This window comes from Poecile atricapillus, chromosome W (genome assembly GCF_030490865.1).
Source record: "Poecile atricapillus isolate bPoeAtr1 chromosome W, bPoeAtr1.hap1, whole genome shotgun sequence".
Lineage (NCBI taxonomy): Eukaryota > Metazoa > Chordata > Aves > Passeriformes > Paridae > Poecile > Poecile atricapillus.
In genome coordinates this window covers 87,524,974-87,551,481 of record NC_081288.1, presented here as the reverse complement: position 1 = coordinate 87,551,481, position 26,508 = coordinate 87,524,974, and the positions used below count along the sequence as shown (strand labels likewise).

Below are 26,508 nucleotides of genomic sequence, written 5' to 3'. Positions count from 1 at the left end.
AACTTTTCTGGAAATTTCAGAGAGACCATGCATTGTTTTTATTTTGCTGTGGAGTAGAATATCATTGACAACCATACAAAATACCCTACAGAGAGAAGGTTCACACTATTTACATTACTATAAGTAAACACAAGTAAGCAACCAAGACAACATAAATGCTAATGATAGAATAGAATCATAGAAACATCAAGGTTGGAAGAGACCTGTAAGATCAAGTCCAACTGCCTACCCAGCACTACCGCTGTCACCACTAAACCACATCACTCAGGGCCAGATCCAGATGCCTCTAAAACACCTCCAGGAATGGTGACTACACCACCTCCCTGGGAAACCTATTCCAATGCCTGAACACCCAAACAGGGAAAACATTGTTCTGATATCTAATCTGCATCTTCCCTGTCTCAGCTTAAGGCCACTTCCTCTGGTCCTCTCACTGTAGCAAGCCAAGCAGAAGATACCAGCCCCACCTCATTATAACCTCCTGTCAGGGAGTTGTAGAGAGCAATGAGGTCCCCCCTTAGCCTCCTTTTCTCCAGACTAAACAAACCCAGCCCCATACTTCCCCAAAATCCAAGGAAATAAGAAATGTAGTGAAACAAAAAGATCCTTGCAGAGCTATCTGTTCTATTATACTAAACTTTCATAGCATAATAGAATGGTTTGGGTTGGAAGGGACCTTCATGACCATCTCATCCCCATAGGCAGGGATGTTGCCCTGAAATTAAGCCTTCTGATCTTGTTTTTCATAGTTGTAGCTACTTTCTCAGGAAAGTAACCGTAAACATAGACGTTTATGCATTCCTTCTAAGAAACGTCTTTTGATGGACATTTTGCATGACCAGTGTGATTGGGAAGGTGGTAACTTAATTATCCAATCCCTGGTCATTGTCAAGAATCTATAAATACCAGAGTCAAGTAATAAAGTCACGGGTTTTTGTTCTAACACTAAAAGTAGCAGCATGAATAATTTTGTGTCCTCTAGCAACACAGAGACACCTTCCACTAGATCAGGTTGCTCCAAGCCCCATTCAACCTGGCCTTGAACACTTCCAGGGATGGGGCAGCCACAACTTCTCTGGGCAACCTGTGCCAGGGCCTCACCACCCTCACAGCCAAGGATTTCTTCCTGATATCTAATTGAAACCTCTACTCCTTCAGTATAAAACCATTCTCCCTTGTCTTGTCACTCCATGCCCTTGTAAAGAGTCCCTTTACAGCTTGCTTTTTAGCCCCCTTCAGGTACTGGAAGGCGCTCTAAGTTCTCCCCAGAGCTTTCTCCAGGCTGAACAGCCCCAACTCTCAGTCTGTCTTCATAGGAGAAGGGCTCTATCTCTCTAATCATCATAATTGTTAATATCTTCCAATCAGCTAAAGCATTTCTCAAGACCTATTTTAGTAACAGACTTTGAAAGTCAGTATTCCTAAATAATTTTTAAATATTTTTAATTTTTAAAAAATGCAATACTTTAAAACAAACTGTAATTATTGCAAATCATCAAACATGCCTCCTCAGAAATCAAGTTTTCTCCCACAAACTTGCCTACCTCACCCCTAAGCTGAAATATGTCTGTTCGTATTTTGCAAGGTAAGAAAGGGACTAAAGTATTTCCATCTTGTTCACATCACACACTTGCAAAACTGTCATTTGCTAATCTGTTATAACACACAAACCAGAGAAAGACAGCCTGATTTATACTCCACCCAAATCAACCTCTTCTGTCAATTCTCCAAAGTAAAACAGAACATGAATTTAATTTTTTTTTCCCCCTTCAGAGAGGTCTCTCATGATGTGGCTTCTTCATTGCCTTATGCAAGTTAGTGATTAAACAGCCAATTTCAAAATTGAGGAGGGAGGGGGAGAGATGAGTAAGACTTTACTAATGCAAAAGGATAAAAATAATTTTTATTTAAGTAGAATATTAAAAATAACATCAAATAAATGCAGAAATATAAATCTCATTGTAAGAACAGCTTGTTTTATTTAGTTAAACCTGTTTCTAACTTCAGTTGCTGAAGTGTTCATGTCTTTTTTGGAAAGCATATCAAAATCATATCAAATATATAAGCTCTCACAAAAGCAAGGAGATAATGAGATTGACAAAAAAAAATATGGCAACAAACTACATAGTAAAAGAAAAATGTTGTCTTAAAATTACTTCCTTGAATAAGTGACTGGTAAAATCTGAGAGGATAAATGCACTGCTACTACTTTGCTATTCATTAATATATGACAAATATTTTTTCATGATTTATAAGAGTAAGTCACACCTTCCAATGTGAGAAAGTTTGCCATCAATTAGTGACTAAAACACAAAAACTGCATTTCCATATTTGTGAATTTTCTTTATGTCTATGCGTTGCAGATATAATTTTATTAATAAAACCCCACATGCATCCTATAAATACATCTCAATTCTAAACGGATATGTTAAAATAAAAAAGAAGCAAGTCTTAGGCCACACAGTTCCAAGTTAGACTGAACTGCCAAGCTATGTTATAAGCATTTGGAGAAGGCCCAAGAACTGCTCCATAAAGTTAGTCCTCACAGGATCTCACCACAACAATCCACACTGAATCCTTCCATGTCTGTATCCAACCTACAGATGTTCTGTTTAGCTTCTATGTACTTCATTCTCCAGGCATTTGACTCTAAATGACTCCCATCTTCTTTTCTTAAGGATCTAAAGCTCACTACTGTGAAAGAAAAGGCTAATTATACCCTTCAATTTCTCTGAGGTTTTAATACAAAGCTTACTACTACAGTATTCAGACAGCACTATTATCCCAGCTGTTGCTAAGACAAATGTGAACTGTGGGTCATATGCTACAGATACATGGACAGCCACAATTGACCATGTAGATAAATCAAATAAATAAACTGAAGACTAGATTACTCAGTAATGCTTATTTTTTTAGTTTTAATAGAATTTACACAATTGCATGTTGAACACTTTATTTTCATAATTTGTTCAACTGCAACAATTTGCAATGAAATATTTTTCTAGAAAGGGGATGGATTTTAAAATGCAGATAAGTTACATTTTATATGTCACAGAGTTTTACATATGTTAAAAAAAAAATACAAAAACCCCACTAAAATAGGATTATCATCACTATATATTTTAATTACTTAAAAATTAAACATTTAAAAATATCCCAAAATAAGTGTTACGTATTTCAGGTCATCTTGTTATGAGAAAAATACAGTTATAGTTGTTTGCCTACCATCACTCACTGACAAATTAAAATAAGTGTGTACAAAGTAAGATATAGAGCACAGCGTTTCTATATATATGTAGAGCAACACCTGCAAGGGAAAACTGAAGTTGATCTTTACAGTCTTCCCTGGGATGCAAGTGATATACACCCACCTTTTAGAGAGGTAGCTCAATCTTTCTAGTGTGAAACATTAACATAATTTCACAAGTCACAGGCTACTTTTGGAAAAGATTCTCAGTTCTCTGCAGCTTTGCTATTGTAGAAATATAGAATCAATTTTCTTTTTTTCCAAACTGGAAATTACTTTAGTACAAAGGAATCCCAGAGACTACACATTTATGGGCATCTTCTGGCAATACAGAAGCATTAAAAACGAAGCATGATACTCTTCTAGTTTCATTCACATGCCATTTAAACAGAAACCAGAAATAGCTGAAATGGATCAAGCCTCAACTACCTTAAACTTGCATCAAGATTAACATATACACTCAAGTAGAAATAAAGAGTAGCTAGTTCTCAGTTCCCCATCTTTCCTTTTTTCATTTGACACTGAGGCACCTACATGGGTAGGGATACTATCTTTTGCTAGCTATTCACCCAGGCTTTCAAAGTATCAAGTTCCTTTCCTGTTTTCCAGTAGTGTAATAACTTACCACCAGCCTCTGTGATAAAACATACAACTGAGGGGAGAGTATCAAGGAAAAGATCTGTTCTTGGGAAAACAGGCTGTTTATCTTCTCAAAAAATTTTTAACTATTCACATTAAACTCACAGGACATGATCGAGGGACAATTCTCAATTCATAATCCTTTTATCTGTCTTTAACAGTTGCCATGGGAAACCATAAATTAAAGCTTGCAAAACCACAAGTGGCCTTCACAGACCATACATTTGACATGACTGCATACTTTGGCACACATGATAATACTGGATAATGTAAAATAGCAGTTCAGTACTATATAGAGTACTGCTGTTAGTATCAGTTTATCTTGGATATAAATAGTCATTTACGTTTGTTTTCCAGGCTCATGTTACAAAGAACTTTAGCTCCTCCCAATGCTAATTATTCCCAATGTTTACTGACAGCAAACATCCTTTTCCACATCTTCAATGACATTGGCTGTTGAGGAGGCAATTCTTATTTCTAAAGTGTATTGCTGCCGTAATACCACAGCTCCCAGCGCCGGGAAATCGCCCGACTAGCTACACGACATATTAAGGCAAGTTTTCAAACATAGTTCTGTCCTTTTCAGTGGAAAAGTATCTATATGCCATTCACACAGGTAATTATAAAAATTTTCTCATATTATTTGAAGCTAATTAACATCCACATTAACATACTGCTGAGGAATATGTAAGCTACATGACCACTGAATTTGTTAAACTGTGTTCAGAATGCAGAAAGTTACTGCAAACAAATCACAAGTGGAAGCCTACCACTACATCTTTGCAATGAGCACTCCAGGCCACAACCCACCCCACACTCCAAAAATAAAACCATCTTTAACTCACAAAGATTAATAAAATGTTTAACAACAATTTGTGTTTTATCATAATCAACCACAAGAACAATGCTAAGCAACTATCACACAATCATTAAAACTGTTATTAGTCTTCACAGGGTAAATGTATTCTACAAAATTATTATATATTATTAAAATAAAAAAATGCTTCTTAAATAGTCTTGTATGCACCAATTTATAATAGATTTCATTGAATAAATTTTTATTGTATTTTAATACCATAAGATTTAGGGACAAACTTATTGAAATGCCAACTGAAATTCTAACTTATTTCAGGAAGCAAATATGTTGATATAAATCAAGTTCAAGTAATTATACCTATTTAAACCTACTGAAGGGAATACATTCACAGAAGTATGACTTAAAAGCATTATTTGACAAACAACTTTACTAATGAACCTGTACACAACTTGATTTACAGAATATTTATATCATAACCATGTACATGAAATTAAACTGAATTCTTTCTATCAAGGTGAATGTCATAATAAAACCTCTAAGTTCTGTACAGCAAATTTAACCTCTGATATCTGATGCTATTTCTATAGGGGCACTTTTAAAACTAAACTACATTGAGGGGAACCTCAATCCATCCCACTCATACCAGTTTAATGCCAGCAAGAGATGCCTAGAGCCTGGAAACGGATCTCAGGTCAGCAGGAGAGTAGCTGAAGGATAACACCAAGGAATTCCAGGCACTCGAGCCAGTAAGCCAGCTTCATCAGGGGCCCAACTTAAACATCTCTATGCAAACACACGCAGCATGGGGAATAAACAGGAGGAATGAGAGATGTGCACACACCTACGATCTTACTAGCATCATGGAAACATGGTGGGACAACTCCTATGACTGGAGTGCTGGAATGGAAGGATATAGGCTCTTTAGCCTGTATCAGGAAGGACAAACAGAGAAGAGTAGGAGGCAGTGTTGCCCTCTATATCAATGACCACCTAGAATGCATGGAGCTCTGGCTGAAGATGGATGAGGAGCTGACCAAGAGCTTATGGGTCAGGATTCAAGGGAGGACAGGGACAGGTGATTTTATAGTGGGGGTCTGCTACAGGCCACCTGACCAGAAAGACTGAGTCAATGAGGCCCTCTACAGACAGATAGGAGCAGCCTCACAAGCACTGGTGCTCATGGAAGACTTCAATCACCCTGACATCTGCTGGAGGGACAACACAGCAGGGCACAGGCAATCCAGGGGGTTCCAGGAATGTGCTGATGACAACTTCCTCCTCCAAGTGACAGAGGAACCAACAAGGAGAGGTGCTATGCCGGACCTTGTTCTTGACAACAAGGAGGGGCTGGTATGGAATGTGAAGCTCAAGGGCAGCCTTGGCTGCAGTGACCATGAAATGGTAGAGTTCAAGATCCTTGGGGCAGCAAGGAGAGTGTATAGGAAGCTCACTGCCCTGGACTTCAGGAGAGCAGACTTTGGTCTCTTTGGAGAGCTCCTTCGTAGAGGCCCATGGGATAAAGCTCTGGAGGGACAAGGGGCTCATGAAAGCTGGTTGTTATTCAAGGTTCACCTCTTCCAAGCTCTGGCATGATGCATCGCAATAAAGAGGATGTCAGGCAAAAATGCCAGGAGACGCATGGATGAACAAGGGGCTCCTGGACAAACTCAAACTCAAAAAGGAAGCCAACAGAGGGTGGAAACAAAGACAAGCAGCCTGGGAGGAAGACACAGATTATCTGAGCATCCAGGGATCAGGTTAGGAGTGCCAAAGCCCTGAGAGAATTAAACCTGACCAAGGACATCAAGGGCAACTAGAACAGCTTCTAAAGGAACACTGGTGATAAAATGAAGACTACAGAAATATGGGCCCTTTCCAGAAGGAAACAGGAGACCTGCTTACCCAGAATATGTAAAAGGCTGAGGTACTCAATGACTTCTTTGCCTCAGTTTTCACCAGCAAGTGCTCCAGCCACACTGCCCAAGTAGCAAAAGGTAAAGGTAGGGACTGGGAGAATGAAGAACCACACACTGTAGGAGATCAGATTTGAGAACATCTAAGGAACCTGAAGATGCACAACTCCATGGGACCTAATGAGATCCATTCAAGGGTCCTGAAGGAACTGGCAGACAAAGTGGCTAAGTCACTATCCTATTTGAGAAGTCATGTCTATACAGTGAAGTTCCCACTGACTGGAAAAGGGAAAGCATAATCCCCATGTGTGTATTTGCTACAGAGTTCTGGACAGGCTCTGCAGAAGGATCAGGACAGGACAGAACCATAGGACAAGGCCAATTGTATGAGGTTCGACAAGGCCAAGTGCCAGGTCCTGCCCTTGGGTCACAACAACCCCATGCAGCTCCAGGCTGGGGCAGAGTGGCTGGAAAACTGTCCACAAGGAAAAGAACCTGGGGGTGCTGAACAACAGCAGCTGAACATGAGCCAGTGTGGGCCCAGGCAGGCAAGAAGGCCAATGACATCCTGGCTTGGATCAGAAATGGTGTGACCAGCAGGACCAGGGAAGTGATTAATTGTCTCTGTACTTGGCGCTGGCGAGGCCACACCTCGAATTCTGTGTCCAGTTCTGGGCCCTTCACTGCAAGGAAGACATTGAGGTGCTGGAGCAAGTCCAGTGAAGGGCAACAGAGCTGCGTCTGGATCACCAGGAGTGGCTGAGGTAGCTGGGGGTGTTTAGCCTGGAGAAAAGGAGGCTCGGAGGGACCTTCTTACTCTATACAACTACCTGAAAGGAGGGTAGAGCCAGGTGGGGGTCAGGCTCTTCTCACAGGGAACAAGCAATAGGACAAGAGGAAATAGCCTCAAGTTGGTCTAGGGAAGGTATAGATTGGATAGTTGGAAAAATTTCTTCACAGAAAATGTTATCAAGCACTGGAAATGGCTGCCCAGGGCAGTGGTAGAGTCACCATCACTGGAGGGATTTAAAAGATGTATAGATGTGGATCTTGAGGACATGGTTTAAGTGGCGGACCTGGCAGTGATGGGTTAATGGTTGAACTTGATCTTAGAGGTCTTTTCTATCCTAAATGATTCCATGATTCTGCCCCTCCACTTTCATAAGACTGTACCTAGAATACTGCTTCCAGTCTGGGGCCCCCAACATAAGGATATAGACCTGTTGGAGTGAGTCCAGAGGAGGGCCATGAAGATACTCATAGGACTGGAGCACCTCTCCTATGAAGACAGGCTGAGAGAGTTGAGGCTGTTCAGCCTGGAGAAAAGAAAGTTCTGAGGAAACCTTAGAGCACTTTCCAGTACCTGAAGGGAGCCTACAAGAAAGCTGGAGAGGGACTATTTGCAAGGGCATGGAGTGACAAGACAAGGGAGAATGGCTTCAAACTGAAAGAGGTTTAGATGGGATATTGGAAAGAAATTCTTCATTATTGGAATGGTGATACACTGCCACAGGTTGCCCAGAGAAGTTGTGGCTGCCCCATCCCTGGAAGTGTTCAAGGCCAGGTTGGATGGGGCTTGGAGAAACCTGGTCTAGTGAAAGGTGTTCCTGCCCCTAGCAAGGGGTTGGAATGAGATGGTCCTGAAGGTCCCTTCCAACCCAACCCATTCTATTATGCTATGAAAGTTTAGTATAATAGAACAGATGATTCTACGAATTGCTTATAACTGCAAAATTTTCTAAGGATATACTGAAGTTTTTCTATATTACAGATTACGCATCAATTACAGTTTTTAAGGAATGTGCCAGGAATAATAAATCATCACTGGGAATACCAGTAGAAGAAAAAAAAAACATATTTCCTTTTATTAAAAAAAAAAAAAAAAAACAGAACAAAAAAACACCTAGCATGTACTGTAGTAAAAAAACCCAACAAAAAACCAACAAGCTCAGTTTGAACTAGGAGTTTAACAGACAAATTATCAGACAGATTTTTAATTTTCAATTTTCTCTTCAGGAAAAAAAATTTAAAAATCAAAGTTAAACTGATTTTAGATCTGCACAAGGCACTGTCCATGAGTTCTCACCACAGTCTTATTAGAGTCCCATCAAAATTTTCCTATCTTACTGCAAAAAGCATGTTTCATCTTATTTTTTCTACACATGCAAAGGGAGCTACTGTATGCAGCATCCAATAAGAGATCTCTAAATTTTCCCCCTCCTCATTTTGGCCAAGGACTGGCGAAGCCTGGAGCCATGTGGGCGTGTCTAGGTTCTTATTTTATACCATGCACATCATTGCAAGGAGGCAGAAGTAGATGATTCTTACTTCCAAGAAGGGGGCGTGACTTCAGGGAAAGAAAAAGGTGGCGCGCAGCCGATCTGTAGCCCTTCTCTTCCTTTTCCAAGGGAATCGAGCAGCGAATGGAGCGGTGGGGTAACGCCGATCCCGACCAGAGGGTTTGTCAGCCATTGTTTTTCATTGTCTCAGGCTTGGGGGAAAAACATGCGTGCAGAAGGTCTGGGGGCAATTTTCTTTGTCTCGGGGGCGTGCGGTGCCAGGTCAGCTCAGGCTTGGTGAGAATTTTTTTGTATGCAAATCACCCTCTTTTTTATATAATTTTTGTATACTTTTGTTATTAATATTGTTGCTGTCACTGTTCATTTTCTTGTCTCATTGCTGTTTCCAGTAAATTGTCCTTAACTCAGAATTTCTTCCTTTTGTCTCTCTCACCCAAAGGAGTGGGGGGAGGGGAGCAGCTTCACGGGGCTTAGTTTCCAGCTTGGCTTAAACCACAACACCCCCTTATCATTAATATCCAGAAAGCATATCTGGAGAAAAAGAGGAAGCAGCATAATTGACTGGAAAATAACATACAAGACAGTGGAACAGTCTCTATCAAAACCTAAGATCTGAAAATAAAATTTCAAAAACAAAGTACTCATTACCTAATCCTCTCTGAGTGCCTGGTCAACACAGAGGAGATTGTTGGCTCAAACATGAGAGGTAGTGCAACCCCTATCACAGATGTGTTTACACTCAAGAAGCTTGATAAATTACATTATTTTTAAAAAGATAGGAAAAAAGATCAGAACTATAAAACCAAGCACTCAAGTATTAAGAAATGTGAAAATTATGGTTACTTATGCCTACAATTCAGTCCCTTGTGCATTATAATAGTCATTCATTCAATTATCATATATTGTTTTTGTTATTCACAGGATCCCTGCCTCATATGTGGCACATGATATATATCATTAAACAAATCAGTTACACAAAAAAGGAGATGCTTTCTTCAGGACATTACTTTTTTTTTTTTTTTTTACGAAGGAAATTGAATAAAATGGTTAGTAGATCAAATAAATTTTAAAAAGTTTCCTATCCAAGAGAACTTTTGCGGAAACTGACAATTTGTAAAAAAAATAACTCTTCTTAAAAAAAAAATAAATCTATCACAAGGGAAGAAATAAATAAAAATCCTACCTATTCCATAATATACCCACAGCCTCTGGGTCATGCCTGATTAGAACATAAAAAGACAGATGGTGGAAGAAAAGCTGAACAACTTCTCTGTCTGATACAGATCAGACATTTGAACCTGAACTTCCTACATCCCAAAAGCAATGTTCTGTCTAGGAATATGCTTACTGTACCTGTGAACAGTCTTGCTTTCCTAACAGAGCCATACAGCAGCTGGACAACAAACTGACATCAGAATGAAGTGGTCTGATCACTAGGCTGCAGAGGTTTCCATTCAACCAGTTTACACCAACTACAACAATTATTTTTTTAAGAGGCAGAGTTCTTTTCCTAACAGCCAATAACCAATGCTTAGGACACTCTCCAGGGCTGCTAGTTCCTGCTGCAATTTTATCGCTTTCAATATTGCAGACATGCCATTTAATTACTTGTGGGATTTGGGTCACTATCTAGTTCTTGTCTCTGTTCTTACTGATAAATTTTTGATTTTGGTTTCTTCACAATATGGAAGATGATTATTTTTAATTTTTCTGGACAGAAAATCTATTCTTGTCCAGCTCTTGGCATGATCAAGACAGCTGAAACTGAATAAATGCTTTAAGGCCATTGGCAAAAACCCACTCTCTACTTCTTAGGAATCCACCATGAGAAACAATGAGCTTGATATGTTGAAATGCAGGGCATTCACAACCACAAAGTCAAAAAAACAATGCTATGAACTTCCTAATTGCTGTAAAGTAACTCTACAAATCTCAAGAATAAAGCATATCAAATTGAAAATTGCTTATAAATTTTGTGTTAACTTGCTATTTGACTCAGTTTCAGTTTTCCATCCATAAAATGAAAATATTTAACAGATGTGCAAAAAAAACACTCCAATGTGTGTAAAGTACAGATATGTATTTTGAGATAATTCCTACAAATTCATAGATTGAAACACTTTGGCATTCACAAACTATTTGGATGGCATACAGCAGGTAAAGCAGTAGGCTGCACAATTATGAAGAAAAACAAATATATCAAGTGGGTTATAACAGTATACCAGTCAGCTATGATTTCCCATGCACTGTATGAAGCATTGAATTGGGACCAGAAGGGTAAGGGGGAAAATACAGTAATGTAGTTAAAAGCCCAGTGTATGGGGAAGGGAGCTGGATTAAGTTTGTTTCTTCAATTTTAGTCTGCTGTTTCCTTATCAGAGTCCCTGATTGCAGCCCAGCATTTTTTAACTGCTCCTGTAAAATGCCTTGCCTGTCTACACATACACACGCCTTCAAGAAATAAAGTGTTTCAAATCAAGACAGAAAAAATCTGAAAAAGAAAATATCTAGCCATTTAAAAAATGTTGAGATCTCCAATTGGAAAACCACTTAGAACCAACTGATACACATACTAAAAGCAATAATTCTTTTTTCTATATTTTTTCCCAACTTAGAGAGTTTAATAGGAAAAGTTTTTCAATGTTTATTTTAGTTATTTAGAGGTATAATTTTGCTTTTCTAATGCTGTTCTGTTTCTCCAAAATCAAAATGTTAAAAAATGATTAAAAAAAAAAAAAAAGTATAAAAACAGCTTCAAAAGAAAATTTTAAAAATAAATAAATAAAATCTGTACACAGGAAACATTCAAACTGTACAAGGTAGTCAAAAGCACAAAATAAAAATAACAAGAATATTTTCCTCTTTCAAATGAAATAATTGCTACAACTAACACCTCAAGAATAATTAATTTTCGATTTCCATAACATGAATAAAATAACTACATCCTCCTTAAGCAGTTAGCTTTTGTGATAAACAGTAGAACAAACTCTTAACACTAAGGCAAAAGGAGTATGAAAGTGAAGGCTCTTGCTTCCCATACATACACACTTTAAATGTGCTAAAAATACGATCTAAACAAAAAGTAAGTCATCTTATAAACATTTCCACATTAAGTATTTCTGCATGCTAAATATATTTTTATGATAAAAAAAATTACAACTACATAAACTGTGATGGTACAACTTATTCGGGATTAACCACGTCTCAGAACAAATAAAACAAAAAAAACTCATTACAAATAGGCATCATCTTAAGTTTCCCTCTATAAATACACCTATTTTTCATACCAGAAAAGTGCATGTTTTCTGATTTAAAAAAAAAAAAAAAAAAGAGTACATCATAAACACAACCCAGGCAAGATAAACTTGACAGGAACTACATAACTACAGTAGTTTATTTCCTGCTCCTATATATATTTAAAGCAAACCTCCTTAAATAAGTCAGAAAAGTTCAAACAATGGCTTAGCTAACCCATTTTTATTAAAATGAAGGGTGGATAAAAGAAACAAATGAGCTCATGTCCCTTCTTGATGATGAAACTACCCAAGAACTACAACTACTTTCTTTCCTGTAAAGCAGTTACACTCGGCCTCTATGCATACCACGGACCAAAAGAAAACAGCAATGCAGCTACACAGAGATAGAGGCAGTTAGAGACGACTAATGGTTCCCTCTGCAATTTACAAAGTTTAAAATTAAAAAGCTGCTTTTTCAAAGTGTAAATGGTTCCTCTCCACACACATAGGCTTGAGGCCCTGTTGCAAACAGTGTTCAACAGGACCAGGCAGCACAAAGACAGGAATGGGAGATCAGTGGGAGGGAGGGAGGGAGGGAGGGAGGAATTGGAGCTCAGCAGGATCTTCAGGCTTTTTAAAATTCAAACTGCTCCCTGACCAATACAAATCACGGACACGCTACTGAGTACTATATGGATTTACAGCATTAAAAACACACCTTCTACATGACAGCTATATTGACTTCACCCTTTTAAACAAGTATCAGGGCACTCAAAGACACGATAGCAGTTTATAAGATTCTAAACACAATATATCAGAAATTCATTACCACTTATTATTACAAGATCTGTCTAAACAACTAAAAAAACTACTGAAAAATAGACAAATTCTGTGATGTTGATACTTGTTTGCCATTTAGAAATTTATTTTCTATATAAAACTTGTTATCTTAAAATTTCCCTCAACTATGTAATTTCTGTATGAGTATTTTTATTAGTTCACAGAATGTTTATTTTAAATCTACCTCAACTTTTAATAACACTCTGAACTCTACCACACAATAAGTCCAAGATTTACCTTACTCTAAATTAGCTACCATTTATAAATAAAGAGCTGACACTTAATCGTAATTTACAAAACACATTTGACTTGTTAAAATTACAACTAATTACATACTTAAACATCATGGACACAAACAGCCAATAACGGCCTCAGGATCTCAAACGAATATAGCCTGATAAGAAATGATAACACTTTTTAAACATTCCTCACTTTTCACTTAATTAAATTTACTATTGATTCTCAAATACTTAGGCTAAGATATCATCTTCACCCTGACCCCTGAAACGTCATAAACATAGCAGTCTACACATGACCCCTCTCCCACTTTCTGTTTGTTAAGAGTATAAAACAGTATTTAATCTGCATTTAATATATATTCCTGTAATATATACAGCACATGCACATGGAGATTGTGTGGAGTACCTGACACAATATGCTTGTCTATCTGTATTTTCTAGGTCTGCGGGCATCCGTGTTGTCAATCATGTCACAAGCGCTAGTTTTATGCTATAAATAGTCAGTGATTAACACACTAATCAATTGCTATATTACGTAGAAATTAAACCTCTACATTATAAATCCATGTGCCTTCGAAGTTTTGAATGTTCAGAACAGCGTTGATTAAAAAGAGAAGGTAACAGCAAAGAGAGGTGGTATTTTAGTTTCTGCGTATTTATATTGTCTCTCTTTCCCTACTCTTCCACTTACTTCGCCCCCGACTTTAAGAAGTTGTAAATATGGCAAAGGATCAGTGCACATTTGCGGCTAATTGTATTGTTTCCTCCTCCTGCTGCTCCCCTACAGATTGAGGCCTGTTACTGAGAAACCGCTTCGTCTTTCTAATCCCCGAACTGGAGTACATGCGCTGGCCGACGGGCCTGCGCCCTCCGCCGGGCCTGGGCCTCCCGGTAGCCCGGAAAGAACTAATCTCCTCCCCCAGACCCGACCGAGCAGGAAGGGGGGCTCCTAAATAAACACCTCCGGTCACCACTTACTCCCCTCTATCCTGGATAGCAGGACTTTGCTCCCGGCAGTGCTGGGCCAGGAGGCCCGGCCCGCTGCTAGAGAGGGCAGAGAGAGGAAGGGGAGATGAAGGGGGATTACCTGAGCAAATCGGCTTTCGAATCCGACGAGAATCCGAGAGAGGGGGAGAGAAATCCGCTCCCTCCCTCCTCAGAGGAGCTGTCGCCGCTGCTAGGCCGCGGCCGCCGCCACCGCGGAGCAGGAGGAGGATGGGAGATAATATAACAACAATAATCCGGGCCGGGAGGGGGGCTGTCTCCTCTTCCGTCTCCTCCTCAGTGCAGCGAACATGTAGAGCCAGGGGGTGAGCGACCAAGACAAATCCCTTTTTCCCCGAGCCTGCTTCACAGCATCAACACGGGCCGAACTAAACCGGTTCCGAGACACATTCCAAGCCGCGAGGTAGGGGTGGGGGGAGGGGAGGGCAGGGCAGCTGCCAAGTGGCCGCTGCTCCCTCTGTACATACGAGTGCAGGAGGATGGGGGAGGGAATGGCCTGAGCGGAGTAAGCCGTGAGTCGGTACCGGGGGGGCGGGGGGGGGAGGGGCGGGAAGAGGAAGAAGAGGAGAGGGGGAAAGAAAAGGAAAGGATCCTCGGTGTGTGTCTCTCGCTCCCTCTCAGAACAAAATGCCGACCGGAAGTGCAGCTGCAGGAATTACTCCCTCCACCGGCGCCAAACACCAACAACTTCCCCTTTCTTACTCACTCAACTAGGGTCGCTTCCGCCGCTGTTACTGCGCTGATCCCTGCCGCTCCCTTCCTATCTGTGCTACAACTGGAGTGGTTCCCTCTGCCTTGCCTCGCCTAGCAGCAGCGGGCACAACTGACTCTCCGCTGCGTGACTCTCTCCCCTTCCCCACCCCTTCAACTACTGCCTCAGTTTCTTTCTTCTCTCCCCTTCTGGTGAAGACCGGAGTTTATGCTTAAGCCTGCGCTGAGAGGAAGGCAGCCAGTGATTTGTGATGAATTGACCGTTGAAAAAAAACACGTTTCGGGTTTTATTTTTGCCTTCCATAAGGATGATAGGAAGGAGGATTGCAAAATAACATTTCCTAGGAGGCGGGCTTAAAAAGGCGTCTTACAATGAATTCACAAAGGTGGCAGTCCCGTCCTCCTTTACCTCCCTGCCCCCGCGGATGTGTCAGACCTGAGACGCTTCCTGGAGTTACTGTTACCGCTCGTGTTTGTCTGCGTGGGTGTAAATAGGCCGCATTGCAGGAACTGAAACACCCGATGCTAAAAGCGTTGCCGGGGTGAGGAATTTACAAGTGGACGTACCGAAGTGGAGCGGCTTTTAAAAACAACCTTTTTGGACGAGCTCGGGGGGAAATGCTGATGGTTGGATGAAGGGCCCTTTGCTGGAGGCTGATGCTCTCTGCCATCACCAGACTTACTGGAAATATTTTAATTGTGGATTGTGAAGGAGTGTTTGGTGAAAGAGAATGTCCTAGTCTGATAGTTTTTCTGTTTTTTTCTCTGTACAGGTAAAACTGTGAACAATCACAGAACGGCTTAATAGCATTTCTAGCTGATGAATTAACTATGTCTTTTGCTACTCGTTTTGCTCATCAGTACTTGGACAAAAATCCTTTCATTTTTAGAGGAAACCTTCCTTGTCTGTGGACTTCAGCATTCAGCCATACAGTTGAACACAGCTAGTTTTAAATACCCTGTGACATATAAACACACTCTTTCAGCGCTGGATGGATATTATTTACACAAAGGGATAATATCTTGCACCAATGTACTTAAATCTTTTCAAGTCTTAGGATTTCCTGAATTACACTGTCTTTAATACAGATTTAAAATGCTTCTCTCAGGCTTAAAGAGCTATTAAATCTATAATGTTGGATGAATCAAAGTTTGTTTTATAAATGTATGTGGTTTTATTTGAAAGTACAAAAATGAAGATGGTACTGGAGAATACAGTAATTCAGTACTGGAGATATTAATATCTAATGAGTACATAGTCACATAAGTTTAATAAAGACAGAGTAAACTAGGCTCTGAAAAAAATGTATTATATACCTCTGTTCCAAGTTAATACAAAAGGTCCAAATCCTATAATTGTTTATTCATTCACAACTTCAAGCTATCCATTTGAAATAAAGATAAATAACTGATGTAGTAAATGAAGTATGTTTCTAAGTCTTTGTGCTTAATTTAATATAGTGCAACTCTGTAAGTCAAGGGGGAAAATATTTTTTGGTAACAAACTGAAGTTTAATAAACTACCTTTTTAGGGTTCACATACCCATATGTATGTGGACATATACACCTATGAATTCAAAGGAAAATGGGATTCTAAAATGACAAAGTTGGCCTAGGGATACTACTTAATCTGCTTCTAACTGACTGTTACCGAATCATGTTGATGGAGTCTATAGGTGATTTTAGTAACTTATTTATATAACAATTTTTTGTCTTAATTGATGATTTAGTGTGTAAATAAAATGTAAATACTGAAATTTTGCTTTTCAAATGCTAGATGTCTTCTATATCAAATATGCTTTATCCAGTACAAACATCATGGTAAAACATATCACATTTGACTACTTTGTTTCTGTTGGAATTTTCCAATGAAAAGCTCACTGGACCATTTTATGTTTTCTAAGTCTTGTTCAACAAAAAGAATTTGTAGAAATGACTATTTTGTCTGAGTATTATATTATTACCTGCACAAGAAAACAACTAATTTAAGTCATTAGTTGTTTTAGAACTTGGTGTTGTAACACACATGAGCAAATTGGGATTTTTTTCATTAAGGGAAATTAAATACTTCATGTTTTACTCCATTAGGTATTACTGTAATCCACTTTTAAGAAGCAAAGTGCAAATTCTTCACACCTGACACCATGTTTTCTTAGAGGTTGCTTGTTTTATAAGGACTGGTATAATGTACAGGTACCTGTAATTTTCTTAATGGAATGCACAAACACTGTTTTACTTGCCTGTTAGTAATTTATAGGTGTTATAAATGCAAAGGCAATTTTGGGATAAAATCAAAGAGAAATTTATTAATAAACAACATAGAAAAAAAAACAGAGAGAAAAATCACAATAAAAATGATCAGCGCAGCGCTGGGTGGACAGGACCTACACCCGAGGTGTAGGTTTCCCAAGTCCACGTCTGAGCGCTCTCAGGCTTGGGGTTTTATAGGATTTTTAAGTCCTCAGGCTAAAATTCTAAGCAGGCTCTATTCACCAAGTGTTCTTGATTGTTTGGTGAATAGATTTCCTGGCTTGGAAGAATAGACCTAACTTGTGTCCGGACAGAGTCTCCTCATATGTAAAGAGACTCTGTATGTATTTTAATTTTGGGTTATCAAGGCAGAAGTGGTGTGATCCGGGGTTGGTGCCGATGGAAATCTTGGCGGAGTCTCCCCCTTTGTTTCCAGTGATTGTATCTCCAACACTGGTCTGACAGGTGGGCGATTCAGGACTAGCAGCGGATACTTTTTCTGAGGCTTGTCTTTGTCGACTTTGATTGTTTCACAACCGAGGTCTGCAGAGACGTTGGTCAGGTCCGGAGTTGGGTTCCTCCCCCGAGCTAGTCCTTTTGTTGTCTTTGATGGCTCCCATCCTGCCTATTTTCCGAGTTAATGTTTCTTATCTGGGTGTTGGCTACAATCCTTTTTCTTTCGGAGAAGAGCTCCCAGCCAGGTTTGGGAGGAAGGTTTCTTTCTTTTTACATACACATCTTTGGTTTTTATTATTTTAACATATACATCTTATTTATATATCTTTACGAATTTTTATTTACACATAATTTATTACAGTCCCCCACCTAATAATTTATCCCATTAAAAATTCGTATTTTATTATTATTTGGAGAGGAATACTAGTATTCCTCCGTACTTTCTTTATTTTCTTGTGCTAACATGTGCCTGGTCTCAAATTAGAATTATAGGATCATTATTCAATGGCACTTTAGTTTCATGTTTTAAGTTTCTTCCCTCCCAGTACATTTTCCCCCCCACGGAACACGGCTTTACAGTTGCTTTATTGTAACAAATAGGGTTAACTCGATGATATGCTACAAAAATGGATTGTCTCCTTCCCCCAATCCAGACAGCCTTATTACACTGCCCGCAGACTGAGATTGAGGGAACCCCTTTTAGTTCTCTTTTTGGTCGGAGGTGATTAATTTAACTTTTTGTTCCTCCCAGTTCCGAATTTGATTTTCTGTAATACTTGCTCCCGGATTGGAACACTCAATTTTCTCTTTTAATTTGTACAATTTTAATCGGGTGTCATTTAGCCAGCATATTTCTTCGTGCAGTTCTGGAGGACAAACGGCTAGTGTCTCGGTTCTTGTGGCAGTTTGACACTGCTCACACTTCCCCGTGGGGTTCATCCCCGGGGGCACCTCGGGGTCTAACCCCTTGGTCGAGCACGTGACTAGGCTCAGGAACATCAGGATTCCCCACCACTTCATCTCTCTGCCTTGCCCTTCGCCCGTATATAAGCATACGGCGGGGTAAACCATCTTCTTGGCAGCAAAGACTATCTTCAGGGGCCCTTGATGTTCTGATGGCAAATCTTCGCTTAAAGACCGCCCACCGGGACGCTTTAACCGTGTCAAATCTGCACGGAACTTTTATTGTTTGCCGGCACTCGACTACTAAGGGTTCTGCCTTGCAGTCAAGCTGACCCCCTAGACCGTTTCGGTAAAACAGGAGCCACTCAGGAGAGTCCGGTTCCAGCAGGCCCACCTCGGCAGCAAGTATTAAGAAACTGTCTGTCTGCTGTAATTCCTTTTCAAAACACTTTGTACATAAACCTCTTGGTTTACGTCCCATCAAACAGTGAGCAACCCAAATTTGCTTACAATAAGCACATTTAAAATGGATAAAAGGAAAGCAATAACAATCAACATTGACACAACTTATCCGATCTCCACTCATTTGTGTTGTCGCTGGAGTTTGATCTTCAAATCTCCTGGGGGGGTAGTAACTTCCCACTCGGTTGAACCGTGATCTGTGATTTTCTTCACTCGAGAGGAGTGAGTCCAACCTTTCTCGGCTGTTCGCACAGCGGTGTCCGTTGTCAGGAGGACGAGGAACGGGCCTTCCCAATGAGGGTTCAGGGGAATCTCCCTCCACGTCTTGATCAGGATCCAATCTCCTGGTTGGATTTTGTGGATGGGGAATCCGAGAGGCGTGCTCTGAGGAATCAGTCCTCTTTTCCTCAATTCCTGTAAGTTTTTATTTATAGAAATGAGATAGGATTGCAGTTGCACATCCTCAATTCGGGGATGTGCCACCGGCATCCCGTGCTTATATGGCATTCCATATAGCATCTCGAACGGGGACAAGCCTGTTTCAGAATGTGGCATCGTTCTGATATTCAGCAATGCCAAGGGGAGACATTTGGTCCAGGGCATTTTTGTTTCAATAATTAACTTTGATAGTTGTGATTTTAGAGTCTGATTCATTCTTTCTACCTGTCCTGAACTTTGAGGATGCCAGGGAGTGTGATATTGCCACCTAATTCCTAATGCTTCTGATAATTGTTTAATAATTTTTGAGGTAAAATGAGTACCTTGATCAGAGTCGATATGGTCTACGATCCCATATCTTGGAATTATTTCTTCAAGTAGAATCTTAGATACTGTTTGAGCCGTTGCTTTTGTCCTGGGAAAAGCTTCCACCCAATGTGTCAGCTTATCCACTATCACTAATAAGAATTTATTCCTACCGATTTTTGGCAATTCCATGAAGTCTACTTGAATTCTTTCGAACGGTCGGTACGAGAGTGGCCGACCTCCCCAATTTGATTGTTTAAAATTTGATCGATTTACTTTCTGGCATATCACACAGCCCTGCACCTCTTGTTTTGCGAGTTCGAAAATTCCTTTACACCCGAAAAATTTTAAAAATTGTTCCGCCAATGCCCCGGTCCCCCAATGCGTTTGTTCGTGTAGCCTTTTAAGTATTCCCTTCGCTACCCCCTTCGGGACTAGCTCCCTCCCGTCGGGTAACCACCATTTCCCTTCTCTCTGGTAACCTCCTACCTTTTTGAAATCTTCCAGCTCCTTCTCGGACGGAAGCAGGGAGACTTCTGGTGGTTTTCCCGGAGTTATCTCAGGAATACTTACCATCAACAAAGCAGCTCGTTTAGCTTCTTTGTCCGCTAAATTGTTTCCCCTTGTATGGAACTGCCACCCCGTTTGGTGTCCCCTTACATGAACAACTGATATCTCTTTTGGCTCTCTGACTGCTTCTAGAATTTGCCTGATTATTTCTTCATGTATTAGATCTTTTCCTTTTGTGTTGATCAACCCCCTTTCTTCCCATATTTTTCCAAAGGTATGCACTACTCCAAATGCATACCTTGAGTCTGTGAAAATGGTCCCCCTTCTCCCTTTCAGGCCCTGAAGTGCTCTTAAGAGAGCAAACAACTCACAGGCCTGAGCCGACCAGTTTGCTTTCAGAGGGCCTGATTCTATAATTTGTCCTGTTATGCCATCTATAATAGCATAACCTGATTTTCGTTTTCCCTCCACCATTCTTGAGGAGCCATCAATGAACCATTTTTCTCCTCCTTCCAGTTCCTGATCCTCCAGATCAGGCCTTACCTTCGTTTGCAGTTCTACTGTCTCAATACAATTATGAAGTAACTCTCCTGTGGGTTCCCCAAACAGAAATTGTGCTGGGTTCTGTGCAGCAGTTGTTTTCAGTTCCAAGTCTGGTGAGCTGATTAACATGGCTTCATACTTCAGAAGCCTGGAATCAGTTAACCATTTTTCTGCTTTTTGTTGTAAGATATTTCTTACATCATGTGGGGTAAATACTGTCACAGGGGCTCCAAAAGTTACCTTTTTGGCTTCACTAACCAGTAAGGCTACTGCCACAATTGCTTGCAGGCAAGTAGGCCAACCTCGACTGACTGGGTCTAGGATTTTTGACAAAAATCCTATAGGCTTTCTTTTCCCTGCCCATTCCTGGGTCAGGACTCCCTTTGCTGTTTGTCCGCTTACATCCACAAACAGCTGAAATTCTTTATTTGTGTCCGGTAAGGTTAATACCGGAGCTGTTATGAGGGCATTCTTTAATTCTTGAAATTTTGTTTCATCTTGCATTGTCCATTTCAATCTGTCAGTGTTTAATCTTTCATACAAAAACTTTACTTTTTCACTGAACCCTTCAATCCACTGTCTGCAATATCCCAGGAGCCCTAAAAATTGCCTGATTTGTCTTTTTGTTTTTGGGGCTGGGAGCACGAGGATCCCAGCCACTCTGTCAGGGTCTAACCTCTTTTTCCCTTGAGAAATCCAATGTCCAAGGTATTTTACCTCGGGCTCTGTGAATTGCAGTTTGGATTTTGATACCTTCAAACCCTTTTTTCCCAGAAAATTCAACAACGAAATTGTACTCTTTTTAACCTGTTCTTCTGTTGTTCCGGCAATTAATAAATCATCTACGTATTGTAATAGCTTTGTCCCTTCCTCTGGAATGAATTCAGTAAGTAATTGCTCCAATGCCTGTCCGAATAAATTTGGTGATTCTACGAATCCCTGGGGGAGGACCGTCCACCTTAACTGTTGATTTCTGTTCGTGTCAGGATCCTCCCACTGAAAGGCAAAGAAATTCCTACTCCCTTCATCCAAAGGACAAGTCCAGAATGCATCTTTTAGATCAATTACACTGTACCATACATCCTCAGGTGAGAGTCTGTTAAGTAAAGTATAAGGATTTGCCACCACCGGAAACCTGGTTCGGGTTCTAGCATTTACTGCCCTGAGATCTTGAACCAGTCGGAAACTCCCATCCGCTTTTTTTACTGCCAGGATGGGGGTGTTATGTTGGGACATGCAGGGTTCGAGGGTACCCCCTCTAAGGAGGTCATCATTTACTAATTTCAAACCTCTTCTCCCTTCTATCGGGATGGGATATTGTTTGATCCTTATCGGATCCTCTGGGTTTTCTATTTCAATTTTGATGGGGGTAATATCTAATTTCCCCACCTCCCCTTTCGAATGCCATACTTTGGGATCAATTTCCCTTTCATCTTTTGGAGTCAAATGGAATATCTTTATTACTAATTCAGAATTCTTTACAACAATGTTTATACCTAATGCAACAATCATATCTCTTCCCAATAAATTGTAATCAGCTTCTTCTACTAATAATAAATTTCCTAGACATATCTTATTTTGAGACTCAATTTCCACATCTTTTATTACAGAAACTTTGAAGGGATCTCCTTTAGCACCAATTACAACTACTTTTTCTTTACTTGCCACGCATCCCCTGGGTAATTTCTGCAGGGTGCTTCTCTCAGCTCCCGTGTCAACCAAAAATTCTATTTCTTGGCGATGGGGACCTACTTTTAATTTTATCAAGGGCTCTTTTGCTGTTATCATCCCCATCTGAAAGAGCCCAAGACTTCCCTAATCTTCTTGAAATACTTGTTCATCTTTTAATCTCTGACGGCAGTTCCGCTGAACGTGTCCTACTTTCTTACAGTAGAAACATTCTGGGGGATCTTTCCGCGGGGCGGAGCCATCCTTTTGAGACTCTTGCGGCTTTTTCGGCGCTGTTTTAAACTTGCCTTGTGCCTGTTCCTGTTTCTGAGCCTCCTTTACTGCGGCCACTAGTATTTTGGCCTGGAGTTTCTGTTTCTCATCCTCTCTCCTCATGTAAATCTTTTGAGCTTCCCTTAGAAGCTCTTGGAGACTTTTCTCTTGCCACCGTTCAATCTTTTCTAATTTCTTTCGAATATCCTCCCATGATTTTGCCACAAATTGGGTTTTGAGTAACACTTCTCCCACCGGAGAGCTAGGATCAGTCCCAGAGTAAATCTGCAGACTTCGTCGCAACCTCTCCAACCATTCGGTGGGGGATTCCTCCTTCCCTTGGCATTCCCCAAACACCTTACTAATATTTTGGCCTCGGGGAACCGCTTCCCTTATTCCTTGCACAATGATATTTCTCAAATCATTCATACTTCTCCTGCCATCCTCTGTTTGGGCGTTCCAACTCGGGCTTACGCTCGGCCATTTCTGATCGCCTGGCGTTCCCTGAGGGTTTCGCCGCTCCCAGTCTCTGATACCAGCCTGTTTAATCATTTCTCTTTCTTCTTGACTAAACAGGGATCTCAGGATAGCCATGAGATCCTCATATGTATAAATACTACTACCCAAAAATTCATCCAATCTCTCAGCCACTCCAAACGGATCATCTAACAATCGTCCCATCTCTTTCTTAAACGCTCGCACATCCCCTGAGTTTAGGGGTACATTCACAAACCCAATCACTCCTGGAGCGGTAGGCACCTCCCTGAGAGGGAACATTCTGTGCCTACTCTCATTCTCTTCCCATCCTTCACTCATCTGTCTAGACTTAAAACGAGTCCTGCTTGCAGGGGGGGAATTGGGGTTTTTGAGAGTCTGCTCCTTTATTATTGATGTAAAGTCCGTTGCCACCAGGTTACTATGAAGGATTCCCTCTGCCAAATTCGAGGGGCCTGGCTGTGGCAGTGGGACGGGCAATGGGGGATAAGGAGATCCCCGACCTCGCACCACCATAGATTCTGGAGAAGCGGCGGCGACTGCGGTCCCCACAGGAGGAGCCAGAGGGGGGGCCACCGGAACCACTGCTGGTGCCGGCTCCCCTGTTCGCGATGTGTGTGCTTCACCTGGTTGTGCCGGCGAGCCCGTGGGAGCTGATGGCACCACTTGATCCACCGCGGGAGGCCCTGCCGGCCCGTGGTATGGAGGGGGTAAATGATCAAGGGGTTCCCAGGTTTCTGTTTTTGTTTCACTTTTTAGTTTCATTGGAAATAGCCCTACTCTGGCCTTTAGCCAGAGCTTGGCATATTCCTTTTCCTCGGAGTCCGAGGAGACTCTGCTCTCTACATAAGAGAGTAATTCACTACACGTCCACCTTTCAAATGTTCCTAATATTGGCCAAGTGAGATGGGGTCTCAATTCCTGCCCACCCCAAACCTCGGCACAATAGTAGATCATTTTTGCCTTGGACTTCTTTTTCCTTTCAGGGCAATTTTCCCAATATTTTAACAACCAACCTAAAGGACTTTCTGGTGGGATGTCTAGCAATTCCTTCGTTGTTTTAGAAGGGTTTTTCTTATCAACTGGCTTTTGTACTTTACTCTTTCTCTGTCCCATGGTGAAAAGGGAGTCTTACCTGTTTCTCTGCGTTGTGTTCGTATTTGGAGAGTCAAAAGTCTGCTAATACTCACCTTCGCGGTTTGCTGTACCGGGGTTTTTCTTAGCGCTTCGATTTCTCCTCCGGACCTCCCTTTGGGTCCTTGTTGCTGGAAGAGTTTACTAATTCCCGAGCTCAACTGGACGTCCTCTTCCTCTTCCAGCCCCTTGTGATCGGTCCCCCAGAGCACCCCTTTGGCCCCAGGCTTTACAAACGTGAAGAGAGAGTCCTCTCACACCGACTCGCTTCCTCCGTGGCCGGCCAATTCCCTCGCGGGAGGATGGAAACGCGGCCTTGGAGTCCGCTCTCGCTCCGTGATCAGATCACGTCTCACACACGCTCGCCCAATCACCAGCTCAACCTCACAGTACTTACAGCAATTTTCTTGCAAGGATGTCTTCGTGCACGATTGACTTTTTATGAGCTACCAAGCCGCGGCTGTCTTGAAGGCTCCGTGCCTTCCCGAGCTCTTTGGATCCGTTCCTCCTTTTATTGTGGTTTTTACCTCAGCCTAAATTTGGTTCGGATGTCGGAGTGAACTGCAGAGGTTCTCGGCTCCCCAGGCCGCTAAAATCAGCGGGGGTACCCGTCCTGGACAGCGAGACTCTCTCACAGTTTTCCCGATCCGAGTCCACGGCACCAATCTGTTATAAATGCAAAGGCAATTTTGGGATAAAATCAAAGAGAAATTTATTAATAAACAACATAGAAAAAAAAACAGAGAGAAAAATCACAATAAAAATGATCAGCGCAGCGCTGGGTGGACAGGACCTACACCCGAGGTGTAGGTTTCCCAAGTCCACGTCTGAGCGCTCTCAGGCTTGGGGTTTTATAGGATTTTTAAGTCCTCAGGCTAAAATTCTAAGCAGGCTCTATTCACCAAGTGTTCTTGATTGTTTGGTGAATAGATTTCCTGGCTTGGAAGAATAGACCTAACTTGTGTCCGGACAGAGTCTCCTCATATGTAAAGAGACTCTGTATGTATTTTAATTTTGGGTTATCAAGGCAGAAGTGGTGTGATCCGGGGTTGGTGCCGATGGAAATCTTGGCGGAGTCTCCCCCTTTGTTTCCAGTGATTGTATCTCCAACACTGGTCTGGCAGGTGGGCGATTCAGGACTAGCAGCGGATACTTTTTCTGAGGCTTGTCTTTGTCGACTTTGATTGTTTCACAACCGAGGTCTGCAGAGACGTTGGTCAGGTCCGGAGTTGGGTTCCTCCCCCGAGCTAGTCCTTTTGTTGTCTTTGATGGCTCCCATCCTGTCTATTTTCCGAGTTAATGTTTCTTATCTGGGTGTTGGCTACAATCCTTTTTCTTTCGGAGAAGAGCTCCCAGCCAGGTTTGGGAGGAAGGTTTCTTTCTTTTTACATACACATCTTTGGTTTTTATTATTTTAACATATACATCTTATTTATATATCTTTACGAATTTTTATTTACACATAATTTATTACATAGGTAATACGTACTTCTGTGCAGAATTTTAAAATAAAAGTGATGTGTCGGTAAAATATTTTTAAAAATTAATGTCGTGATGGTATATTTTTTTCCAAATAATTGAAAGGAAATCAGCTTCTTATCTGAATGTTATATAGTAATGCAACATATAGCTGTCATCCTAAATTTAAGTATTCAAATGATTGGGAATCTGGTGTTAAGGCTGAACTACAACAGTGAATAGAAAGAATGTAATGATGAATGCTGTATAACAAGATGAAAGTTATGTTCTCTGCCTTGACTTTAGTTCAAAGGAACAAACAGTAGCACCATGTAATTAATTCGCTGGGGAATATTAATCATTAAAAGTAAGCAACCTAAGTATCGGATGAAGCCTTCAGTGGAACAGGTAAGATAAAAAAAAAAAAAAAAGCTGAGAAAGCCTGAAGATTAAGGAGTAAAATATTTGTATAGGTACTTGCTCTAAGTTTACAGCTTGATGGTGACTATGTTTTGGTTTTTTTCCTGGTAAGCAAGATGGACGTTTGTGGAGTTTTTTCTTATTCTAATTATTTAGCATATTTTACCAAGAATAATTTAATATGAAATGAAATTATACTATTTAATTTAATTTTTTCTAAGTGATAAACTTGCATTATCTCTACT

General features: G+C 40.8%; 1 protein-coding gene and 1 long non-coding RNA gene across 5 annotated transcripts in view; one reads left to right on the top strand and one right to left on the bottom strand.

The window, feature by feature from the left end:
• The window catches only part of LOC131592495 (nipped-B-like protein), a 210,338-nt gene extending 195,713 nt beyond the window's left edge, over positions 1 to 14,625 (bottom strand). For 2 of the 4 annotated variants that reach the window (XM_058864037.1, XM_058864038.1), the window contains exon 1: positions 14,319 to 14,624. The gene's annotated coding sequence lies outside the window, so the exon portion shown is untranslated. Of the gene's footprint in view, positions 1 to 14,318 lie in introns of all 4 variants that reach the window. The other 2 variants (XM_058864040.1, XM_058864041.1) reach the window with 2 other exon arrangements.
• LOC131592516 (uncharacterized) lies at positions 14,506 to 25,938 on the top strand. Its single transcript, XR_009280636.1, has 3 exons — positions 14,506 to 14,639; positions 14,951 to 17,204; positions 25,864 to 25,938. It is a non-coding gene; the product is annotated as an uncharacterized LOC131592516 (long non-coding RNA).
• Positions 25,939 to 26,508: the final 570 nt, after the last annotated feature.